Raw genomic sequence first — 22,645 nt, 5'->3', positions numbered from 1 at the left:
TGGTGTCATGAAGCCTTATTAGTTAAGAGCATCTGGGGACATGGAGGTTCATTCTAATCAACCCAGCTGAGCTCAAGAGCCTCCCTGCTGAGCCAGCCTCGGCTGGGACTTTCAGGGTGAAATGAAGAAGAGGGGTGTGGACCCTCTCCAAGAACTTGGGGTCTCCCCTAAGAGCAAGGCTTTGGAGCTGGAAATGGGGACTCCTAGGGGAAGGGGAAGGGGCAGGGGAAGGGGCAGGGGCAGGGGAAGGGGCAGGGGCAGGGGCAGGGGCAGGGGCAGGGGCAGGGGCAAGGGGAAGGGGAAGGGGAAGGGGAAGGGGAAGGGGAAGGGGAAGGGGAAGGGGAAGGGGAAGGGGAAGGGGAAAGCCAAGCATGCTTAGCCTCCTGGGAGTCTCACTGAGGGAGGCATCATCTCTCCCTGTAGGATTGTCCCACCAAGGAAATCTATTACAGATATGTTTGTACTGCCAGATGGGCACAAACTGGCGGGGAATGAGGAGGGTGATCCCAGACCACTGTCTGCACCCTACTTTATAGCTTGATGAGCTGTGTGGCTGAGCACAGGCCCAACCTTGAGGGGCTTCAAGTTCCCCCTGTTGACTAAAAAGAATAAAAGCAACTTCACAGGGTTAATAGTGTGGGCACCAGAATAGTGCCTGCCTGGGGAGGGCTCTGAGGATGTCAGCTGCTACTATTTCTTAGCAGCAGGCATCTTCAAGGAAAACTGGTTTCACAGTCTACTTTACTGTCATAGTCTTTAGGGATGTATGTCCAGGACCCTCATTGGTCCTTTCTGTCTCCACATGTACCAATGGGTCTTGAAGGGGAACACATCTGTGGTCTAGATCATGCAGAGGGGACAGTGGCTGCCTCTTCTTTGTCCCCATACCCCTCTGCTCTTCACAGTGCCAACTGACTCATGTCCGCAAGCCACAGACTCGGATTGTTTTGTTCTTGCTCACTTCCAGTGGGTCCCCTCATGACATGAAGGAAAATGCCCCAACTTCTCATTTAACTGTCACTTAAAAAAAAAAAAATCTCACTGCTTCCCAGTACCTGGGAGCCACAGCAAGTATGCTCTTGTTGAGCTGTTAGATAGTGTCCAGCCCTGTTCCAAGGATGCTTTCCCACTAACCCTCACAATAACTTCACAGAGCAGATACCATGAGACACAGCTTGGTTAAGAGATGTACTAAGGGGGCTGGAGAGATGGCTCAGTGGTTAAGAGCTCTGACTGCTCTTCCAGAGGTCCTGAGTTCAATTCCCAGCAACTACATGGTGGCTCACAATCATCTGTAATGACATCTGATGCCCTCTTCTGGTGTATTCATATAAATTAGAGAGAGACAGAGACAGAGACAGAGAGACAGAGAGAGACAGAGACAGACAAACTAACTAAGGGGGTTGGTTGCTCACAGAACACACAGTTGCTAACAACTGTTTGCAAGTCCAGTTCCAGGTAAACCAACATTGTCTTCTGGCCTCTGCAGGCAGTGCGTGCACTTGGTGCTTAGACATACATGTAGTCAAAACACTGGGACACATAAAATCAGTTTTCAAAGTGTGTATAGGGGACTCAAGATCATACAGTGAGACAGAGCTGGAGCTGAACTCCAGGGGCTAGGTTAGCTTTTCCTTTACTACCCCAGGATCCCATGACACAGGAGACCAAGGTAACAGGCTTCGAACTTTGCAAACACACATTTCCCATCTTGCTTAACACCCACAACTGTGTTGGAGTTTGCGTTGTTATCCACGTGTAACAATAATAATCTCCATTGTTAAGTGCCGACTCCAGGCGAGACACAACACTAAGTGTTAACATGCATTTTTTCTAGAGCTCCTAACTATTCTGAAAAAAACAAAACAAAACAAACAAAAACAAAACAAAACAAAAACAAGCTCAAATTATCCCCCCCTTTTCAGATTAAGAATAAGGAGAGGGTTATAAATACTAAGGGGCCAATCTAGGACTATCAAATAACTAGTGGGGGAAGTTGAAGCCAACCTGAGGTCTCCTGGTGCTGGCCCCTCAGCCTGAACTTAGTTATAAGGGGCCCACTCTGCTCCCAGGCCTGGAGTACAAAGGCAAAGAGCATACTTTAATCCTATAAACCAGAGCAAGAAGGTTTAAGATGTTCCAGTGTGTTCAGGTGACCAGGTAGACACTGGCTTCTCTATGTGATGGTCACTCCAAGTGAAAGAGTGGACCTCGTACCTCCCTTGCTGCCCCTGGAGCAGAGGCTGCAGATCTTTCATACCCACAGTGGCCTGTGTTGTTATCCCCATCACTCTGCTTCTTGGATTTTACTCACAGCTGTGACACTGCCTAGCACTTGGTGACAGGGAACCTGGCTCAGCGACTGATGAGGCCCAACACACCCGTATGCTTTCCCAGGTTTTCCTCACCTCTTCCAAAACAGCTTTAAATTTCCCCCATATTACTATATTCTTTCCCTTCTGTGTTTTAAGCTGGTACATTTGAAGAGACCTAAACCGTAGAGTTATATGAATCTGAAAATATTTCAGTCTGTGGGATGGCTGCTGTCAGTATCCACATCAAGGCTTTACCCTGAAATCCACCTCCAGTCTGGGAGGATGGAAATGGTCTGAACAAAGGCTGCAGGGCTGCATCTTAGGAGGCAAGGTAGTTTGGGTAAAAATGGCCTCCACAGGCTCATATGTTTGAATGTTCAGTCACCAGGGAGTGAAGCTCTTTGAAAGGATTAGAAGGACTAAGAGGTATGGCTTTGTTTAAGAGGTGTGGCTTTGTTGGAGGAGGTGTTTCACTGAGGCGTGAGCTCTGAGGTTTCAAAATCCCATGCTACCCCCAGACTGTCTGTCTCTGTCTCTCTCTGTCTCTGTCTCTCCCTCTCTGTCTGCCTGCAGATCAAGATATAAATCTCTTAGCTCCAGGACCACAACTGTCTTCATGCTGCCGCGCTTCCCACTATGATGATAACGGACTAACCTCTGAAACAGTAGGCAAGTCCCTAATTAAATGTCTTCTCTTGTAAGAACTGCCTTGGTCATGGTGTCTTTTCACAGCGATAGAACCGTAAATAAGACAGGAATGGAGAAATGGTCGCAGGAAAGACAAGAAGTTGTGACCTCTGACTTCTGGTGGCCTCTCTCTCTAACGGAGCTCAAAGAATCCATGTCCAGGAATAGAGGCCAGGCTCTCTCTGCACAGTGTATGTTCCCATCTGCTGCCTCTTAGGCCCACGCCCTACCCTGTGATTTATAGGCCTCATACTCTCCAGCTCCTCACTTCCATCAAGCGAGTGATACAATCCTAAATTGGTCCTTCATGAACTTGGAGTGGGCACACATTGTTCTGACTCTGAGCTGCCAGAAAAAGTGGCCTTGAAAGATAGAACACTTAGGGACAGATAACTTTCAGACAGCCTAAGGCCTGGACAATTAGGTGTATTGACTTATGTCCTTAATCCTAGCATTTGGGCAGTTGAGGCAGGACTAGTATGAATTCCAGGGTAGCCTAAGCAACATAGTGAATTACAGAGCTACAGATTGTGTCTCTAAGAAGAAAAAGGAGGAGAAAGAGGAAGGGGAGGAGGAGGGGAAGGAGGAGGAAAAATAGGAGGAGGAAGGGAAGGAGGAGGAAGAAGAGGAGGAGGAAGAGGAAGAGGAGGAAGAAGAGAAGGAGGAGGAGGGGGAGGAACTTCTTCAATGCCAGGCCAAGCGATATGTCTTGACTTTGGCTGGCAAGAGCAGCCTCAGCAGAAAATATTTGGATGCAAGAGCAACAGATTGAAAACAGAGTTCACCTGATGGTGAGCCCGTCCTCCATTGAGCCCTATTTGCCAATCACAGAGTGAAAAAAAAAACCTGCTTAAAAACCATTATTCCAACACATTAGAATCATCTGGATGTTTATTTATGGAGGACCCCTTCCCCTGCCCAGACTTAAGAGCCAGGTTCAGAGATGAGAGCTCAGGAATCCGGATGCCCTGACTCCCCAGATGGCCGACTCATGCAGAGGAGACTGCAGATACCCATCCCTGACAACCTCACTATTTGCACTTTGACTGGGTAACAGAATGGGGCTTCAGGTGTCTGTCAGCTCAGGTCACACAGATGCTGTCCCTTCGAGGGCCACATTTGGGGTATGAAGGTGATAAGGTTTTGTCCTAACTGCTTCTTCTTCAAGACAGAAAAGTAAAACCAAGCAAGCTGAAACCCCTAAACTGAAACAAGACACATCAACCCACCTATTGAATCAGACTCTTTTGAGGAAAGGTCTAGAGACAGGGGCATGGTTTAAAAGATTCCCAGGGCAAGTCTTCTGATCCGCTAGGGCGGAGAGTCACAAGTCCAGAGCTGCAAGGGTAGGTGCTCCCCTCTTCCCAAGACTCTCAAGAATGGTCCCATGATTCAGCACTGAGCCCAAGTGTGGCAGGGCCAGTAAGCTGAGTGATTAGGTGAGCATCCCCAAGCCTGGGGTGGGCTGCATAGTTCCAAAGAGATAACAAATTAAACCAAGGCTAGAGGATGACAGTTACAGAGACATCTTACAGCATGAGACCATGTGACCATTCAAGCAGTAAACGAACCAGATCACCCTGGCACCAAGAGGGCTGACCATCTAGACAACAGACAACTGTTCCTTGCTTCATTACAATGGCATCTCCATGTCATTTATAAGACTGCCTGCTGCCACCAGGAATCTGATGTCACGTCACACCCAAAAACTCTATATAAGGACAGAAAAGGGGAGTAAATGAATCTAGGAAAAAAAAATCTTGATTCACTCTCGGAATTCCCCTTCTTTTCCCTGCTTTGATCCATGGGTAATCTTCCCCTCCGCTCAGGTCACCCATAAAACAAGCTATCCAGATTCCCGGTGACACACTCACTCTAGAGACCCACACTCAAATCTTGAGTGCACAGTTGTGCTTTGAAAGAAATTTCTAATTCTTACTCACCTCATTCCGTGATTAAAAACATGGAACTGCTGCATAGAGTCTCCCCACCCCCCGTCCTGCACCCCTCTCCCCATTCGACTTCAGAGATGATCACAGGTTTTACTGTTGACCCTTGACCTTGACCAACAGCTGGTGCCCCAGAGAATGCTGGGAGCACCACCCTGCTCTGCATCCCCTCCCCCACTCCTCCCAGACAAAATGTGAGAGGGAGGGCATGCATATCTCTGGGTTTTCTCAGGTCATAAAAGCTGATGGCAAGATGGTGGCAGCATGCTGGAAGCCAGTCCCATGGATGGCTGGTGCTGCGTACTGATGAAGTGTGCGGTCCAAGACGGAGGAAATGGCTTGTGTGCTCAACAGTAGCAATCCACATCCGGCTTTGGTTTTGAGGAGTCATCCTGAGCAACCTCGACTGTATCAAAGGCTAATCTTTGTAATGGGTCTACAAAGTCCCAAGCATCAGCCTCAACTTCCCCGAATGGTCACGGTCCCCACACTATGTGAGTCATGTTGTTGAACTGGCCTCATAGACAAGCCCTAGATGGGCAGAGCATGCTCAGGGAAGGAGCCTCAAAATGGAAGTTAGAAGACAGAAGATGTGCAGTAGAGCTAAGAGTCTGGAGAGAGGCTGAGACTGGGAACCCTCTGCAGAACCTTGGCTTGGCTCCCTGGCCTTCCTTTCCCAAAAGGCTGAGAACTAGATCATTGGCTGTGAGTGGGTGTTTCCTACCCATTCCTTCCCCAAGGCAGAGTGACAGCCTTCTCTCTATAATCAACCAGAATGAGATCCACCCATCTGCCAGTACTGTTACCCCTCCACCCTGTGGGATGGAGCCTTGACTTTGTTAGCCCTGGGTAGTTGGCTAGATTTACAGTAGGGACTAATTTTCCTCTTGCTGAGCAGGTCTTACATCCCATTGTAGAGCTGGTGGTTACAGAAAGGTGTGTGTGCCATCACTACACATTTGCATTATCATGCCATGTAGGCCATTGCGGTAGTTCATAGGTGTCCCAGTTGAAGCTTGCATGGTGTCTTCCTTAGGGTGGAGCCTTTCAGGTCAGTTCCAGCACAGGGTCTGGCTGGCATAGGCCTAACCTTCCAAACGAGACTCTGATGGCACTTCCTCTCAGTGTTCCGGTTCAGTCTGTGGAGGTGGACTCTGCTATCACACCCACCGTGGAACTTCAGGACACCCAAAGATACCTTCAGAAGCATCTCGGTGACCTCCGTTTGCCCCTCTTTGTATACTCCAGGGCTCAGATGTCCACACTAAGCCAGTGCCTGCCCTGTCCTCCAAGTCTTGCAGGCCTCCGGTGGCAGAGTGGTAAGGTAGCTCTAGAAAAAAGGAGCCTTAGCAAAAAGGCAGGTATGGCTGTCAATCATTTAAGGGTGGCAGGAGGAGTCACTGTGGGATCACTAACACATGGGTGCTGCAGTAATGAGATAGCCACGCACCCAATCAGCTCCACGCTCATTTCTCTAAAGGGGCTCAAGTCACCAGCCACAGCCCCACGTGGCCGAGTTATAGGGGACTCCCTTGTACTTGCTAGACTAGTGGCACTAGGCCAGTTCTGCCCTGCCTTGTACAAATCCACTGAACACACTCTGGATGCCGGAAGCTACTGAGGTTGCTTAGGCGCCTGCAGCCATCAACTGATCTACGTGCCTGGGAAGGGGCAAAGCTGACACAGACTACTCGTTCATGTCAGCTGTTCCTGTTAGTGTGCCGATTTCACAATGTGAATGGGTGAAGTGCTCAGAGGAGGAAAGTTGAAGTTTTCATGTAAACTAAGTAGCCACACTCAAAGCTGAGTTACTAACAGAGACTATCAAGGTAATAAAATCTTTTATTTACTTATTATTATTTAAATTTATTTTAATTAATTTAATTAATATTTATAATCACTTAAGTGAGATAAAATTATTTAAATATTTAAAATATACAAGATAGTATGATATGGGGAAGCAAACCAGAAACCTGGAAAGACTTTTCACTTAAATATACTTTGTATATGCCTTTAAGTTCATACATCGTTCCAATAAATTCAAGCTAGAAACCACTGAAGATTCCCTAACAGAAGCCCATGCAAGAACAACAGTGAAGTTCCCCGATCTGTATATGCGTGAGAGATCTTGGGTCAGCCCAAGAGACTGATGGCAAGTTCTGTGCTTATCAGATCTATGTTAGATACGCTGTGTAAAGTGGTGATGTGGCTTTGATTGCTGTTTTGTACTTTTGAAATGGGGTCTCCTTATGTAGCCCTGGCTGGTTTCAAATTCAAGATTTTTCTACTTTTGTTTCATCACAGGCATGTGCCACCAGGTAGCTTTGGTTTTGTTTTGTTTTGTTTTGTTTTGTTTTGAGACAGCGTCTCACTATGTAGCCCTGGCTGGCCTTGAACTCGCAGAGCTCTATCTGTTTCTGCCTTCCTAGTGCTGGGATTAAAGATGTGTGCCACTACCCCTGGTTAGTTTTGGTTTCTGATCCTTGCTTTAAATGACACTTTTAGGATGGGCCACGGTAGATTCCGATCAGGCAGGCGGAGGCTGACATCGTCAGCTGTTTGCAGGGTATTGCCAGCTAAGGAAGCGCTTACAGAACACAGCCAGTCTCCACTGAACACTGAGACTGGCTGTCCCATGGTGCCTCACTAACTAGGCCTGTTGCTATCCAGTCTCCTCTTCCTCTTGTCTCCTCCTATTGGATGAACTGAGCTAGAAGCTCACTGGCAAGGGCTGTCCAGCTGGAGAGAAAGGTTCCTCAGGCTACAGGGTAGGAAAAAATGTGAGGGTATAAGGGTGGGGGGAAGGGGGTGGGCGCAGCAGGCACAGGCCTGCCCCAGATCTTCCGAAATCCAGAAAGTCCAAAATGACTCAGAGTGGAATTTAAGACACTCGGCAGGGAAAAGTGAATATTTGAGGCCAGAGCGGGGTGAGGGCTGTGTTCTTGGAGCTCCAAGAGCAGGAATGTCTGTAGAGCTGAGCCTGGAGAAGGGGGAGGAGAAAGTGGGCCAGAGACAGACTTGGAAGAGAGTGAAGATGGAGTTCAGGAAAGTGAAGGCTGCGAATTGCCCCCAGGAAGGTCCCCATCAGGAGGTGTTTCCACATGGCTTCTCAAAATTTAAAAGAGAAATTTAAGGCCAATAGACTGCTCAATTATGATAACCCAAGTCCAAAGAGTCTTAGCTGGTCCACTTAGTCTGTTCCTATTTCTGATTTTTGAGACCTGACAATGTAACCCAGACTGGCCTTTAACCCACAGTAACGATTCTGCCTTCAATGCTGGGGCTACCAGCATACATCATATAAGTGGCAAACGTGGCTAATTAACATTTATTTATTTTATGTGCGTAAGTGCTTTGCCTGCGTGTATGTCTGTACACAGGTGTGTGTCTGGCGCCTGTGGAGATCAGAAGAGGGTGATGGGATCCTCTGGAACTGGAGTCGCAGACAATTGTGAGCTGCCATGTGGGTGCTGGGAAGCAAACTTGGGTCCTCTGCAAGAGCAACAAGTGAGTCCTGTTTCTGCTGACCCATCTCTCCAGCTCTGAGTGTAGCTGATTTAAATAATTACATTGCACGCTCAGTTTGAGCCCTTGTCCAGGATAGCAGTGCATTCACATTTATGAAGGCAAAACACACTTACACATTAAATAAATAAATCTGACTAGCCACACTCACCAGGCCTGGCCACTCCTGCCAGCAGTCACAGCACTCAGAGGCTATACAGCTCTCCCACACTGAGGCAGCCAAATGGCCTCACACAACAGCTGTAGCGTTTGACTAGCCTAGCATCTTACAGGCTTGGCAGCCTGTGGCCACAGCTGTGCCTTTGAGCATCTGTCTGCACCTCTTGGGGGCTCAGGGTCCTCTTTCATGACGTGAGGAAACAGAACTGGCACCATGTACCAGGGCTGTCACTCTCTATCCTGCGTGCTGTCGAGTGGCGAGGAAGAGAGAGAGGGACAGACTAGATGATGGGTTAGGGCCCTGCAGACTTCAGAAATCGTTTCTAAAAACCTAAGATGAGCTGGCTTTGCTGACGAGGGCCTGGGAAGCTGAGGCAGGAGGATGACAAGTTCAAAACCTGAGCTACAAAGTTCAAGGCCAGCCAGGATAACTTAGCAAGACCCTGTTTTCAAATTTAAAAATACATTTTTTGCACTGGCAGAATCATGAGTATTTTTCCATTTCTTTCTCCTTATATATAAAACATTAAGCTTCTCTCTGTTGGAGCCCCCAACGCAAGCCTTTTTTTCCAAGGGAACATACATACATTCAGTTCCGAGGAGTCAGCTGGGGTGGAGTCTACTTGTAGCTGATGGCACCCCGTGTGTCTTGCTTCAGCTATAGATAAAGGTCCAGACGATGTCTTGGGCTGAGGATGCCAGAGCTCTGGCCCCAGTGCCCTCGGCACAGCCACAGTCACACAGCTGCCCAAGCTAACCACCATCTGGGTTCACTGTTCTCTTCTCTGCTTGTTCTGGCCAACTACTGAAACTTGTAGTGGGCAAGCTGGAGAGTCCCGAGTGAACATCTGGGCTGCAGATGAGCCCTGCAGCCTGCAGGCTCTGCCGCACCTGCTCTGTCTGCTCGGTACACCAGGGATGTCCGTGACCTGGAATGGGGAGGGCCACAGTTGGGAGTGCTGGTAGATAGTATATACACATTTTAAAGGGGCTGGGGATCTCGTTTGGTTATAGAGCACTTGCCTATGGTGTGAAGTCCTAGGTTAGAGAGTTCTGTGTACTGGGGGGGTGGGGGGTCCCAGTTCTGAAGAAAAAAAAACCTGAGGGGAGTTACACCCTTTCTTATCATCCATATACCCACTCCCCCCCCCCAAAAAAAAGCAGAATTCTAAGAACTAAATCACAGGTCTAAATCAGAGGTGTGGTTACTCAGGGTGCTTAATCAAGATTTTACTGCATTTCCGGTTGTAGGGGCTTATGCAGTGGTTTGCATATGCAGTTACTTCGTACGTGGCTTCTGTTCCCTGACCTCATATGTGTTTCATTAAAATTGAACACCCTGAAATGAGGGAAGGAGCCTGGTGCTGAATGCCTCCACCTGGATACGGCTCTAGGGAACCGGCAGTCAAGGTGATTAAAGGCTAAGCCAGCAGCGTCAGCTGCCCTGCTTGGGAGGCAGTAAGTGTATTTCCCACCACACTTCATAGATTTCAGCCTGCGAGGCACTTCTGGATGATCTTGCTTTCTCTGGGGCAGGCGAGTCCTGTTTAAAAATCCACCTCCTCTCTCTCACACACACACACATATACACACAGAGTCCCTTCCTTGTAGTGACTAGATTTTTAACTTTAGGTGGCCACGAAATGTAGGAGATGTCCTCTTTGCTCCCAAAAAGCCATGCATTGAACCTCAGGTACATGCTGAAGTCTGGAAGAGAACAGCAGCCCTTGAATGACCATGGCTATTGGAGGAACTTCCCTGGCAAGTGCAATGTGGCCATCTTACTGAGAAGGTCTGCGGATGCGAAGCCATGTAGAGACCTGGATCCTCACCACGCCAGAGGTCTAATGGCAGAAACTGATGGAGGCAGGATGCTCAGACCAGCCTGGCAAGGTAGCCCTGAAGCAGGGATCATAACCATCATTTGCTGAAGGAGTGGGTGGATGGATGACCACACTAGACCACGACTGCAGGGCTGACGGCTGGCTCCTGCCCTTGCTTCCTATTGAGGGGCCAGATGGGGGAATCCCATGGCTTCTGCAGGTAAGCGACTATGGAAACTCTTTCTCTGGGCAGACTGTGTATCATTAAGGTAGCTCCAGGAACTACCCATTCTCGCTTCAAGAATAGAAATGTCCACCACTGGGAGCTCTGCCTTGACTAGGGCTCCTGCTCCTGGTCTCATGAGTACCCTTCATCCTTTTTATAGATGTCTCTTTCAGTTTGGGAAGGTACAAATGGTCACCTTCTTTTATCAGAAAAATAAAACAAAGAAGGGACTGTTGCAAGCCTGGAGGTGGCAGTGGGGGGATGTTGGAAAGCCAGAGAATGGACAGACAGTTTTTCATCCTAAGAGCAAGTGTGAAAGAAAGAGGAGCAAAGGGAATTGATTTCCCCTGAACAGAAAGGGTCAGTTGAGGTGAGTTTTGTTTTTCTGTTTTTGAGGCAGGGTCTTTCTGCGGAGCCAAGGCTGATTTCAGACTCTAGATCCCTGATCCCCATGCCTGAGGCTCCCAAGTGCTGAGATTACAGATGTGTGCCAGTGTACCTGTCTTTGGAAGATTCTGTGTGTGTGTGTGTGTGTGAATACTTGTTTCAAGTGTGACAGTGCTTATGTGTGCAAGTCTGCACGCATGTGTGTGTAGGCCTGAAGTTGATTTGCGTGTCTTCTTCTATTGCTCTCCACTTTATTTACTGAGACACGGTCTCTCTCCAAACCTAGAGCTCTCCAGTTCCAGGTAGCCAGCTTGCTTCTGGAGTCTGCTGTCTCTTGAGCCCTGGGGTTGCAGGCGACTCCTATGACTCCTCAACTTTAACCTGGCTTTTGATCTGAACTCTAATCCCCACTCTTGCAACAGCAAGTGATTTAGCCACAAAGCCATCTCCCTATCAGCCGCCCCCCCCCCCCCCCCGTGACTTTGAATGAAAGCTCTCTGAATTGCTCAGGGCACAAGTCCCAGATGGCAAATAAGCCCCTGGACAGGACCTTTAGAAACTGAGGCTTCTGTGGGCAAGTGGCCACTGGTGGCTTCCCATGTCCCTACACCACCTCATACTTTCTCTTTCTTTCCATATAATGATCAGAATGGGACAGTGTGGGACAGTGGACCATGCCAGGAAACTTGGTAAGGTAGAGTGGGTCTGAGACCCTGGAGACTCGGGCACACACCTGAGGTGGTAGGCGCCTCCTTGCCAGATTCCTGGCCTGGAACACGTGTTACACTCCCATGTTGGTCAGAGAGCCCAGAACAGAGTTGTCCATGCTAATGAGGTACCTAGAGGCCCTGAGGGTTTAGCCAATAAGCTTCCTTTCCTGGACATTCCTCCCTGCAAAAGGTATTTAATCTCTTGATCCACCCCGGGAAGGTGGTATGGTAAGCATCCACTTCCCATGATGAAGAACCAATAAACAGTTTGGCACCAAGGACTGTCTCTTTCATTGAGAACCACCATGGGGAGCACAGAGAAGGGCTTTGCCTACAGAGCTGCAGTCTAGATCTCCCATAGAAGGCCTCTTTGCACCTCCAGCCAATTACCACCAAGCTAAGGACAATCACTGATGAATTAAGCCAGAGCTCCCATTCCACATACACATACACACACACACACACACACACACACACACACACACACCAACCCAGCCCCAGGGCTATACTCTATCTTCAGCCTGCAGACTCCCAACTCTGCTTCCAACTCCTCAAGACTCAGTGATGTCCAGGAGTTTGAGAACCCCTGCTCCTGGACTCATTGCGGGCCCGTGGACACCTGACACTTCATTCTTGACTTCTCTGTGTGTACCCCAGTGGTGAATGGGTGCCCAGAAGTCAGGAGCCCCAACTTCAGCTTCCCACACCTTAGACTGCATTCTGTCACCCCCTGAGCAGTGTCTCAGTGCTTTCCTAAAGCCCAGCACCCGACGGTACAGGGGGACGAAGTCAAGCACTCCCCATGTTTCGCCTCCCCAATGGCCATCCATGCCCAGCATCCCAGAGGCAGGACGGAACACAGCCCCACAGGACATGGCAGAGTGGGCTGGGGCCATCTGCTGTCACTTAGGTGCTATACTCCATGCTGCTGCTTATGGGACACACTATACTGCTGCACTGGCTGTACAGGGGCAGGGAAGTGACTGGTGACTTTACATACCCACCTGTAGTCAAAAGTCTGAATTGTATCATGCCTGTGAAGCTTGTGAGTAAATGCCGCCTAATCTATGTGTGGTCAGAGAGGAATGGCGGAGGGGGACAGAGAACAGGAATGATGGCTAGGTCAACTCGGTGAGCCCCCCACGCCAGTTCCAGCAATTTCTTAGCAGTTATCGAACTGCAAGTTGGGTATGGGTCACCCCCCCCCCACTAGACTCCTTCACAGGACCTGTGCTGTTTTTATTTCAGTGTGTGCCCCCGATACCATCATCATGACTAGCCTCTCCACATGCTATTTCCAAGGAACGGTCAGCAGATACACAGACTACGTATGAAGGAGTCTCCTGTCGGGGCACCCACTCCCTGCTGGCTCTTGTGGTTTGAATGAGAAATGCATCACCTAGGCTCATGTATTTGAACACCTGGTTCCCAGAGAGTGATGATGTTTGGAGAAGTTACCTTTGGGAGGTACACCCTGGCTGGAGGAAGTACATCGAAGGATTTGAGAATCTATAGCCACCTCCTGCTCTCCATCTCTGCTTCCTGTGTGTGGCTGAGATGTGATCTCTCTGCTTCCTGGCCCTGCCACCCACATCTGTACCTCCCAGGCTATTTGTTATGGGCTCTCCTGAAACCACAGGCCAAATTAAACTTGCTGTTCTAGAAGTTGTTCTTAGTGGTGGTGTTTATCATAGCATCAGGAAAGTAACTATTACAGCTCTCTTTTACAGTTCCCACTTTCCTGGTGAAGTGTTCACTCCTCATCAATTAGCCTTATTTGAGACCCAGGTGTCCTGGCTGGTTTTGTGTGTCAACTTGACAGAAGCTGGAGTTATCACAGAGAAAGGAGCCTCCCTTGAGGAAATGCCTCCATGAGATCCAGCTGTAAGGCAATTTCTCAATCAGTGATCAAGGGAGAAAGGGCCCATTGTGGGTGGGTGGTGCCATTCCTGGATTGGTAGTCTTGGGTTCTATAAGAGAGCAGACTGAGCAAGCCAGGGGAAGCAAGCCAGTAAGTAACATCCCACCATGGCCTCTGCATCAGTTCCTGCCTCCAAGTTCCTGCCCTGTTTGAGTTCCTGTCCTGACTTCCTTTGGTGATGAAGAACAATGTGGAAGTGTAAGCTGAATAAACCCTTTCCTCCCCAGCTTGCTTCTTGGTCGTGATGTTTGTGTAGGAATAGAAACCCTGACTAAGACACCCGGTTAATGGCTCAGAGGTGGATAAGGCCAGCTGAGATGTCTATAGATGCTTTGACCTGGTTGCGAATACCTGGTACATTCTCCCGCTTGCAAAGAAAACCAAGAGAGCATCATCTATAGAGAGGAAAGGGTGAAGGAACCAGGAGCCTAAGGCCCTGAGCATGCAGAGGACATAATTGATCACTAGGCTTTCCTGCCTCGTCTCTGGAGAAACAACCCCCCCTCCCCTTCTGTGAATTTCCTGCTTTTAAGACCCATGACAAACCTCTGTGTCCGCATAATAAATGGCATTTTCAGCTTAAGCTGGTTTGAGTCAGTGGTGTTCTATACTCGCACAGAAAAGCTTCTTAAGGAATACATGTGTCATCACCCTGGCTCTCAGCAGGCATCACTAATCAATCACAGCAGTTGTCCTGCTAAGCCTCAGAATCCTTCATCCGGCAGTCACTACCAATTGAGTTAAGTTAGCAGGCAAGTTAAAAATCTACTTGCAAAAGCAAACAAAACAACCTCCAGTAAAGTACTGCGTCTACAGTGACTGAGAGGACAGAAGAGGACACCAGAAGCACGCGGGAGGGACAGATTCACTCTGATGGGTCCTGCTAAGTGTGGACTTCAGTGACAGACAGGGTGCAGTTCAGGGCCGAGGAAGATACCCTACCGGCAGCCAATGTGGGTCACTGCATTGTTCGGGAATAAGTCCAGCACTCTCCTCAATGTCTCTTAACCACATTTTAACAAGCCGACTCTAGATCCTGGGATTATTTTCTTAGTGCTGTTTGGGATCTAGATTCTAGAATGCTCCATTTAGAAAAGGGATACTAAACAAATGCTGGAGTTGGCTTGGCCAGCGATTCATTGCTGATTTTTTTTCCCTGCTTCCCAGTTTCTGTGGGGCTTGGGGAGGAGCCAAACCGTCCCTCCAGGCTCGGGTAGCCAGGCTTGGCTCCCTAATGAGTGCTCCTTCTCCAGCGGAGGCTGCGCTCTGACTACCCAGAATCCATTGCACTTCTTTACTCTTAGGTCCTGATTTTGTTTTGAGAAACTATAGGGTGTGAAGGATTCCTTACCTGGGGCTAGGGTGAGGCACGTGACTGGGTTTAGCGACAGACACGTGACCTAAAATAGCCAATCAGAATCAACCACAGCTAACACCTATGGCTTCCTTTTATTTTCCCCTGCTGAACTTGATTGGGAGAGGCTGGGAGGTTGTCTCTGATGCTATCATTTATCATCTTTGTGGAACACAATGTGAAGCTGACCCATCCACGTGTAAAGTAGAGGTGTGAGGCAGACACACCAGAATTCCGAGCCTGCTGCCCTGGTAGCTGAGTCGGCCCTTGATGGATTGATTGGCTCATTGCTTTCCATAGCCGGTAGCATTCTGTTTTGCCCAAGCCCCTTCAGTGAGGCCTTATTTTCCTTTGCATCCCCAAAACACCCGGTTACACTTTCTCAGCTGCCTCGTCAGTAAAATGGGGTTTGTAACAATTTCCTTTGCTTAGGACTGTTGCCAAGAATAGATGGTTTTTAGGACGAGGTATCTGTGTTCTCCAAAGAAAATTAAATCAGATTTGCTGTCTCACCTTTCACATAATTTATCCCTGTGCCTGCCACCAAGGAGGTGCTTACTAAGTAAACACTATGGGTGCAACGAGAAGTATTAAAGGCACACATCTCCAGGGCTCTACCTTCCCTGTAGGCTCTCTCTTTAGCAATCCACACCTAGAGCTAGCCCGAAGGAGCCCATCTCGTATACAGCATTTAAGTGGGCTTCCATACCGGCCTTAGACGTAGCCAGTTCTTAGTGTCACTTCCTCTCAACACCTTCGTAAAGCCCCATGCCTGCCTACCCATCTGCCCTAGCTCAGGAGAGCTTTCAGAGTAACTGATTCAGCTGAGAGACTGGTCATGGTTGGTAAATTTACTGGGCTTCCTAACATTAAACCCATAAGGCATTCCCACCTAAGTGCTTCTGCAGGGTAGGGTAGGAAGAGAGGTCAGGTATGACTGGATGGTTCCTCTGAATCAGCTGCCGTGATAAGGAAGCTGTTTGCCACTCCATCCCGCAGTCTTCCCCCAACCACTAGGACAGGTCCCAGGGCTCCATTCTCCCAGTAGTACCAATATCATTCATCATCCAAGGATAATATAATAAAAGACTAGTGGTGTCCCCCAAGAGCTATTTCTGAACACATTTCACCTAAAATTATCTGGTCTCCTTTAGCCTGCTAGCCGAAGACTTGACAAGTGTCTTTCAAAAGGCCGGTCCTAGTACCATTCTAGGAAAAGGACCTGCACACACGCATGCATGTATACATACACACACAATCACACAGTCACAGACATGCACACACACATGCATATATACATACACACACAATCACACAGTCACACAAACACACACACACAGACACACACACAAACATGCATACAGATGTACACACATGCATACACATGCACAACACAGACACATAGAGACACGCACAGACACACACAGACATACACACAGACACATAAACACACACAGACACGCACATACACTCACATAGAGACACACACACATGCACACACACACACACACACACACATACACACACACACTTGGCAGGACAATCCCCTTGCGCCTTCCCACACTCTTTCCATCAGCACACTCCCCCGGGACACGGGTTTGGGGGAGTCGGATACTATCTCCCAGGTTTTTCTCATCAAGTTCTCCCTTTCCCACTGTTCCGCCATCGTCAGCAGATTAGTGTTGGAAATCATTTGTGTGGAAGAAGGTGATTCTATAGTTCAGCCTGCGTGCTTGACAATTAGCTAAATAAACTGCCCAGGGTCACTTGGAGTAACAATTCACAGACTTCCCTGTGACAGGCAAAAGTTAAACCCCCTCAGTGAAAGGGACCTCCCGAGGCTTGTGGAGGAGGCTGCTGTTGCTGGAAGAGAATTCTAGGCATCTTATTATTCACTTGCTCCCTTCCAGCTCTGACCTTAAGAGTACTCTTAACCTTCCTCCTCCAGCTTGCTAATGGGGAAATAAATCTTGGGAGAGTATCTTAAATTCTTCTTTATCACAGACTGTATCACCGAGATAATAAGACCAGCCTTCAGAGTAACCATTAAGCCACAAAAGGTGTGGTCATCACTTATGATTTTTGAGCCTTAATTGCTAGACAGACACTTTAAGTGGGAAGTCTGTCTAATGAGCCCAGTCATTAAAACATCAAAAACTGTTATCTGGGGTTTCTATTTTAGTTAGACATTACATTATTTTAATAAGGGGGCTGCATTTCTTGTCACAAGCTTTGGTAATGGAGGTGGAAGCAACCCTGTGGGGAACGAGGGGGAGGGGAATTGACTTGCCTTTGGAAAACAAGGTCGCAAATCAAGCTGGAGCCTTAGGCGGAGGAGGCTGAGGGAGAAGGGCCCTGCCTAGAGGGGTGGAGGACTGAAAGCACCACGAAAGTCCCTGCTGGAACACCCAGGACCACTGGAAGGCCAGTGGTTCTGGGTGCTCTGGCCCTCTTGTCCACCACAGCAGAGCATTATGATCTGTCCCCTAACCTTTGCACCGGGTCCTTGTCCCTACAGGCTAGTTTTGGCTGCCTTGGATGGATCCAGTCAGCCGATGCCCTGTAAGTGCCGGCCTCTCTGAGCCCTCCCGTTACCATCTGAATGAACTCACCCTTGCTCACCACCAACCTTTCTCAGACCTCCAGTGGCCGCCATCTTCCTCTATGCTAGTAGTCACATTAAAGAAATAAGAATAAACAGATAAAGTCAGGCATGGTGGCACACACCTTTAATCCCAGCACTTGGGAGGCAGAGGCAGGCAGATTTCTGAGTTTTAGGCCAACCTGTCTACAAAGTGAGTTCCAGGACAGCCAAGGCTACACAGAGAAACCCTGTCTCAAGAAAAAAAAAAAAAAAAAAAAAAGGCCGGTGTGGGCTCAGCATGCATTCGTCACACAACATTTAGCTGAGCTCTAAGTAACCATGACTCCCACCAAACCAGGGCAGCGGCTCTCTCCCTCCATGGGACATCCTTGGCCATTCGGTCCTAAGAAGCCCACCTCCCTATGTAGGTGAGCCCTGGCTTCCAGACAGGCATGAGCAGAGGATCTCCCACCCATCGTTTTGGGCCGAGTGAGCCTGGCCTGGGCTAAGCACACTCTCTTTTACCGCTTCTCACACAGGACCGCGTCTGCACATCAGCTGAGCTGCCCCTGCTCAGGTTCACAGGCCCCAAGGCTGAGCTCTGTTGGACTCTGCAGAGACAGTATGGCTCACCCATTTCTTTCTGTCCTTTCCTCAAAAGATGGCCCCTCCTCTTTGTCCCCAGCCCCGCTGCTGCTGAGGAATCCGTTACTTACTTCTCCCATCGCTGTGACTAAATACCTGACAGCAACAACTTAAGGATTTCTTTCAGCTCAGAGTTTGAAGGGAGTGGGAGCAGCTACAGTCGTGGCAGGAGAGTGAGACGGCAGGCATGGCTAGGAAGCAGGGAGAGATGAATGCTGTGTGTACCTTACTCTCTCTGTTTGTTCAGTCTGGGAGTCCCACCAGCACCACCACACAGGTGCACACATGCAAATACTCATGTGTGCATGCACCAAACCATGAGATAACACTGCCCACATGCAGTGTGGGTCTTCCTTCCTCAGCTAAACCTCTTTAGACACACCCTCACCAACATGCCCCAAGTATGTCTCCTGCATGATTCCAATCAAAATCAGGATGAAGGTGACTAGTACAAGGCAGAGGAGGGAATGGGATTCAGGCTAGGGGTGACCTTGGTTCATCAAAAAGCAAAGGGGTATCAGGACCCTGAGAAGACAGAGCCGTACGTCACTCCCTCATCTTTGTCATGGCCATATAGTGTCTAATGTACTCTGACCGCAAAGCCTGCCTAAGACGCTCAATGCTACTCATGCAGGTGCTATTGCATCTACAGTGTTATCACTGGGCCAGGTGATGGACCATTCATGCATGGTCCTGGCCCACTTAATAAAAGCAGTACTCCTCAGTGATGGGACAACTGTAAGTCCACTGCTGGCTTCCACCTCCCCGTGACCCCCCCCATCCCCGCCTCCACTCTCCAGATGCTCTTGAGGTAGGGAGGGGGCCTGCTCCAGAGAGAGGCCAGTGTGACAGTATACCTCTGGACACCCTAGAGTTTATCTAGACCTGAACCTGGTGTGCTAGTGAAAGCTGAACGCTAAAATAAAAGGTGGGGAGGGTCCAGGGCCTGGGCCTGGGCCACATGCTCCTGGCCCAGCTGTTTGTAAGCTTGACGATTTGGAACAGCTGGGTCATAGCACTGCAATAACTGGTTGAGCTGGCCAGCTAGTAGAGCTACCGCAGACCCCACTGCCTAGCATCCCCTTTCTTACTATGCTAAGCACTAAGTGAAAAGGTGGGCTGGATGAAGAACTCCTTTGCAGCAAACAGTCTTTCCTGTGGCCTCACGTTTTAGAACCAAACAGTCCTATTGTGACTAAATATCCTTTAAACACATTCTGGGATGGAGCCAGGCTCTGGTCACACAAGAAAGTTTTTAGCAACTGGCAAGGTTGTTCATGCCAGTCAGGCAAAGGGCAGGGACCCAGGCCACAGGGAGCTTCCTGCTTCATCCAGTTCACCCTGGAAGCTGGCCTTGATGGCCAGCCTTTGAGGCTGCAGCAACACTCTAGGAGGGGCTGAAGAGGCAGGCTCAGTACCCCCCCCCACCCCCAAACCTTGGCTTAAAGCCAGTTGTCTATGCAGAAACCCTCAGCTCCTCTTGGACTCCAGCATGGACCCCCAAAAGGTGCCTTATCCTGGGGGGGAGTGGAAGTGGGGAAGCACAGAAGGTTCACCTCTAAGAGAGCTTGCATTTTCAAAAGTGGCAAAGGAGGTGAGGTAGGAGGGGTAGACCAGAGAGTGTCTGTAGATGCCAGCTTGGCAAGCAGCCATGAAAAGCTGGTCCCTCCAAGAGATGGCTGACTGTCATAGAAACAGGAGGCCAGAGGCCTGCTGTGTGGAGGGAGGATTAGAAGGGGTAGGTTGTATAAGCAAGAAAGTGAGAACTCAGCGATGCCCAGGCAGGGGGAGTGGGGTGGAGAGGGCAGGAGGAGGGATGGAAAGAGGCACGGGGAGAGCTCTGCTGGCTCTGCTCACCAGCTGATGGTGGCGATGGTTTCCAAGGAGTCTCCATGAGCCAGAACCTATCAAACTACACTTGAAATGCAGGTTTATTGTACATCAATTATATCTATAAAGCTGCTAAAAATTGTAGAGATGAGCAGCCACCAGCTTGGAACAAAGCCGTTCTGGCCTTGGGGGAGTGACAGGGAAGGGGTTTGGGAGCGGTGGGGTAATGGGATCTCCTTGGAATCCCACCTCCATACCGCAGGGGCTGGGGGCTGGGAGGTAGGAGACCAGGAATCAGTTATATAATGCAGCCCTGCGGGAACCAGCCAAACCCAGCAAGTGTCAGGCTGCTCGGAACTATCTGGTAGATGAAGGTGATTTAATTGACACTGGAGCAGCTTCGGCTGAATCGGGAAAGGAGTGGAATCTAAATATCTGGGATGCACAGGTTCACGTAAGGGGTAGAGCCAGGGGCAGGAGCGGGAAGGGGAGGAGGTAGGGAGGAACCTCGCACAGAAGAAGGGTGGAGGCCAGGGCAGGAAAGGGAGGGGGAGGAGGTAATGAAGAGGGGTGGGGTAAGATGGAGGAGGGGTGGAAACAGCTGGGAGGGATGGAGAAAGGCAGGCTGGAAGAAAGGAGGGAGATGGAAAGACACTGAGGGGGAGAGGAGGGAGGACTGTGGCCCTGCATAGGCACTGACACAGGAGTCCAGCCTCTGAACTCCTAGGAAGGATTCCTGTAGGTGGCTGACACCTCCCGTGTGGCAGAGAAAAGAGGGAGCCCTGAGGAGGTCTTTTCTGGTGATGAGGCTGGCAGAAGCCACTTAGGAGATCTGAGGTGGCAAGTGTCACCTATAGGGGACTCTTGACAGGTCCCTGCCTGACTGAAGGGGGGTGTATGTTCATACAAGAACAGTTTGGGACCAAACATTTGGCTCAGTTACCCAGACAAAGTCTAGCTGTCAATGGCTAACCTGGACCCAGCAGCCACTGTGAGAGAAATCTTAGCTGGCAAAGCAATTTTATAAGTCCCTATCTCCCTTGTTTTCAAATGGCTCCCAGGATCCCTTTTATGCCTAACCTCACCCCTCAAGTATTTGACAGAGCGTGGGGAATTCCACCAGGGTTATTCCTTGTGGAGTAGAAGCTGCTTCTGGGGAGTGAAGTGACTCATTTATGGGCACAGGTGTCTGACTCCAGAGCCCCGGTGCACCTTCTACCCGTGGGGTCAATCTGGGTGCCCTGGGGAAGAAAAGTTCAGCTGTAGGCAAAGGGAGAAAGGTCTGGCATTCTCTCCTATAGGGAAGATGGAGGGGGAGAGGGGAAGGATGCAGTCTGGAGAGTTTGCAACTTGAGGGGTGAATGGGGGTTTTGGCCTCAGACTCCCATTGTGCTGAGCTGCCTCTGGGGTGACCTCAGAATGAAGAGAAACAGAGAATGCCTCCCTTAGCTCTTTGTTGCCGCCCACACTGCCCCCCCCCCAGCTCTAGACAAGAGCATCATGAAATTGCCTTATGTTCCTGTTCACTGTAGCATGCCAAGTGTTTAGATGTGTCGAGAAACAAAGCCAGAGTCTTTAAGGTATCTACACTGACTCGTGAAGTTTGGAATCAGTTGTTCTTCTCACAAATATATCACAAGTTCGTTCTACTCCTTAGGAAAGACTATGCATAATAAACGGCTCTCTCTGCACTGTCTCCAGCCCAAATGTTCTCCTTTGCACGCATGTGGGACCATGGTCATTTTCTACGTATGTGGGACTGTGATAACCTGTTGAATTTGATATTGCTTTTATTCTGACCCAAGTTCAGAAACATGAGTGTGCGTTCTGGGGCTGTGGGAGGTGCTGAGGTCACAGGCAGGAAGAATGGGACATAACCTTGGTCTTAGTGGGAATCAGGGGTGGGGGTGAGGTTAGGGATAGGGGGTGGGGAAGGAGAGTAATGCTGGAAGTCCACAGCTGGAGACCAGTTTACCACCCAGGCCATTCAGATAGTCCTGGACATGTCTGTGACTGGTAGAAAGTCATTGTGCAAAGTCCAAACCAAACGTCTGCAGAGGCTACACACTGGTTGTCATCTGTCACCTGAGCAAAGGAAGAGAACCTCTTTTCTGTCTCTTAGGATCTCCAACTATACCATTCCCCTCTCAAAGTTCCCACCATACTAGTCCCCAGTTTGGTCACCCCCATTCTGAAGCCCTGTCCTTGGGCCTCCCTTTTCTCAGCACGGGGGTGTCAGCTGGATCCGGGTAGGCAGAATGGCTGCTTGCCTACCTGCAGCAAGTCTCCTTGTTGCCCAGGAGAGAACTGTGAATTCCAGGGAAGCCACAGAATGCAGCAAATTAACTCTCAGGGATTCCGATTAGATAGGAGTGATTAAGAATCGTAATTAATAATTCGATGCAGACGGAGGAGCTTGACAGAAAGGAGCCGTCAGGCACGACTGTCTCGTGGTCTCGCTGCCCATGACTTAAGCTTTTCCTCTAGATGCAGTTAATTAGGTAATTAACTCCCCAAAGATCACTTAGGA

General features: G+C 49.4%; 1 protein-coding gene and 1 long non-coding RNA gene across 3 annotated transcripts in view; one reads left to right on the top strand and one right to left on the bottom strand.

Annotated features, from left to right (window-relative positions):
- Positions 1 to 22,645, bottom strand: part of Zbtb7c (zinc finger and BTB domain containing 7C) — a 328,387-nt gene that overhangs the window by 43,564 nt on the left and 262,178 nt on the right. The gene's annotated exons all lie outside the window — the stretch shown is intronic.
- 2900057B20Rik (RIKEN cDNA 2900057B20 gene) lies at positions 6,530 to 13,444 on the top strand. Its single transcript, NR_045365.1, has 3 exons — positions 6,530 to 6,780; positions 10,329 to 10,678; positions 13,030 to 13,444. It is a non-coding gene; the product is annotated as an RIKEN cDNA 2900057B20 gene (long non-coding RNA).

The sequence above is a fragment of the Mus musculus genome, chromosome 18, assembly GCF_000001635.26.
Source record: "Mus musculus strain C57BL/6J chromosome 18, GRCm38.p6 C57BL/6J".
Taxonomy (NCBI): Eukaryota; Metazoa; Chordata; class Mammalia; order Rodentia; family Muridae; genus Mus; species Mus musculus.
This window is presented reverse-complemented; position numbering and strand designations above follow the sequence as displayed.